Source organism: Otolemur garnettii, unplaced genomic scaffold, assembly GCF_000181295.1.
Source record: "Otolemur garnettii isolate 467f Iridium unplaced genomic scaffold, OtoGar3 scaffold00005, whole genome shotgun sequence".
NCBI classification, from domain to species: Eukaryota; Metazoa; Chordata; class Mammalia; order Primates; family Galagidae; genus Otolemur; species Otolemur garnettii.
The window spans coordinates 15,737,875-15,741,339 of NW_003852400.1; positions in this window are offsets into that span (position 1 = coordinate 15,737,875).

Here is a 3,465-nt window from a genome sequence, read left to right on the forward strand (position 1 = left end):
AAAAAAAAAAAAAAAAAAAAAAAAAAGACTAGAAACAGAACAAGAGATCATGACTTTTTAGTGGTGCACCTGCCCTTAGCCTCCTGAGGCTGATTTGTATTAATGGTACATATTGAGTGATTCTCTATCCATTTTGCTCTTAATGGTGCTGTGTTCCATTAACCAACTCCATAACTCTCTGAGGATCAGGCCTCTCTTGCCTGGCTCTTCACATTACCACCTACAATAATTATGTCCACCTGGCTTCTGATGGTTGAATGGCACCATCTGGCCTTTATTGTTTCAGATGTTACCAACCCCTACTTTACCCTAGTAAGGCTAGGTTTATAATGGTCTCACCTGCTAGTGACCCTGGCACGCAGGAGAGCAACTACTGTGTATTTTAGTAATATTGTTACCTTTCCTTTTAAGGCATTCTTTACATCCTAGGTAAATGTGTATCATCAGCAACTTCCCACAGAATATAATAACCTGATGGGTTTTCTAATCTTAATAATATAGTATTTTACTCAAGTATCTCCACTACTTTTTCTCCACTATCTACCATGGAAATTATAGCATTTTTTATTTCATTTAGCATGAATCATCAGTTTTTATACCATCAGCAAGTTCATATCCTGGTTCTCTTGTTAACGAGTGTTAAATTCTATGTGGCAGTACAGTCCTCCCAAAGAAGAAATTCTTCTTTATCTAATCTTATGTATAGATGCCCTTGAATAAGCACCAAAAGAGAACATATTCTGGGCCATAAAAGGAAGCTTAACACATTTTAAAAGAAGAGAAATCATACAAAATATATTCTCAGACCACAATGGAATTAAACTAGTAACAATGAACAAATATCTACAAAGACCTCAGATATTTATTAAAAAAAAAAATAAAGACCTCAGTTTTTTGTTTTTTGTTTTGAGACTGTCTCAATATGTCATCCTCTGTAGAGTGCTGTGGCATCACAGCTCACAGAAACCTCAAACCACTGGGCTTAAGCGATTCTCTTGCCTTAGCCTCCCAAGTAGCTGAGACTACAGGTGCCCGCCACAATGCCCGGCTATTTTTTTGTTGTAGTTGTCATTGTTTAGTGCTGGCCTGGGCCAGGCTCAAACCTGCCAGTCTCAGTGTATGTGGCCAGCGCCCTACTCACTGAACTATGGGTGCCAAGCCAAGACCTCAGATTTTTATAAACAAAATGATACACTTCTAAATAACACGAGTCAAAGACATAGTCTCAAGAAAAATTAAAACTATTGTTGTAACTCGTACAACTGAGAAAGTCAGACCCCACTTCTGATACAATAATCAATAGAAATTTATTATAAATTTGATATACCCACGGGGCCTGTTGCTGTGGAAAGCAAGCAGCACTGAATGACAAATTAAGGGGGCTTTTTTTTTTTTTTGAGACAGAGCTTCAAGCTATCCCCCTGGGTAGAGTGCCATGGCATCACGCTCACAGCAACCTCCAATTCCTGGGCTCAAGCGAGTCTCCTGCCTCAGCCTCCCAAGTAGCTGGGACTACAGGCGCCCGCCACAACGCCTGGCCATTTTTTGGTTGCAGCCATCATTGTTGCTTGGCGGGCCCGGGCTGGGGATTCGAACCCGCCACCTTAGATGTATGTGGCTGGCGCCTTAGCCGCTTGAGCCACAGGCGCTGAGCCTAAGGGGGCTTATATACTGTAATTTTTGCTGAAGCAAGCAAGCTTGTACAGAAGTCAAAATGTTGCAATTAGCTACTCAGCACAGCTCTGGGGTCACAAGGTAAAAGGTACATGCATTAGCTCATAAATCAAATTAGGGTTTACATAATTCAAGGTGGGGGTACATATTACCTCATGGGTCATAAGGTACATTAACTCATGGGTCACATAGTTCACAGGGTGCAAAGGGGTGGTACATAGTTCAACATATGTTGAGAAAGTTTCCAAAGAACTCAGGACTTTCCACCATGGGCTTTCTTTGGAATCTATCCCTCCCTTACTCTTTTCCTTCTTTAAGCTTTTTCTTTAACTTCTCCACCCTTGAGGGGGCTGGGACTATATGGCTCAAGAAAGGTTTCTTTTTTCAAGGGTAGGGGGCTTTTTGCCTTCCCCACTGGTCTTAAGGGGGAATTAAGAGGGTCTTATTATCAGATTCCCCACTGGTTTTAGCGGGGAATCAAATCTTTGATTCATGTGAATTATTAAGGATAAATTGGTGGATGTTATGAAAGGGGTGGTGGGCTAACATATACAAATTTTTACTCTTTCTCATGTGTTATTTTTTATATTCCCCACTGGTCTTAGTGGGTAATCAAACTCTTCCCTAAGGTTCAGTTTAAAGTTTAATTAAAACTTTAATTAATCCAGTCCCTTGAGGAGTTTCTTTAGGCTTCAGCCATGCATTGACCAGTCAGCTTCTGGCATATGACTGGAGCAGAGCATGTTGGCTATCTTAAAAGTTGTTTTACTTTCCAAGAGGCAGTGAAGTTTTATTCAGTAAGCTGCTGTGCTTTTGGTCAGGATGTTTCTGATTCTAGACTTAGACTTGGTTCCCTTGGCCCTCCAAAAGAGAGGATGTACAAATACACAAGACTACACAAAACATAATTACTCAAACAAAAATTTCGTTGAGCCTTAAAACTTCAAGGTAAATATAATTTTTAGTTTCATTCTATGAGTTGATAATACTGACAAGGCTGAGATTTAATACCAGTGTGCCATAGCTTCCTTTTCTTTTAAATCATTTCTCTCTTTCCAATTTCTTACTGTTGAAGTAACTGTACTTCAAGTACATTGATTATTTGCATAAAGCACAGTAAAAGCAATGTTTAGTTATTTAGACCCTTTCTTCTTTAACATTGGCTTTGCTGGAACTTTTATAAGGAATTTCATACCTGACTCTTTGACATGATAGCCTTTCATGAGCTCAGGTCTTATCTGTGCCATTAGATACTTGCATGCATTGGGTAAATTTCACTTCTCTTGAGGTTCCCAAGCACATTTTGATTCCCAGACCTGTCAGAAAGCAACCTTTGTTACATACCCCAGATCAGGAGAGGTTATTGATGGGTATCTGGCTAGTTCTTTCAAAGGGCTTTCTTGTTGGCTTTATACAGTTAACCTGAATTATTCCTTCACGCAGTTTTGAACATCTCTGGAAATGCTAGTCCAGCTAAAGTCTTGGTAAAATAACCAGTATTTTTATCAAAACAGATTCTTATTGAACTTACGCAAATAACTGTATTGTCAGAAATCAAGAATACTTAAATGGCTTTCTTAAATTCCAGAGGAATCAAAGAGAGAGAAAAAATGCATGTTTTAAACCTGTACTTATAAATATATATCTTGGTTTAACAGTTACAAATGGCTCGGAAACTAAAAATTATTTTCTTGCCCTTTGAAATAGAACACAAGGGCTCGGCGCCTATAGCTCAACCGGCTAGGGCGCCGGCCACGTACACCTAAGGTGGCGGGTTCGAATCCCCAGCCC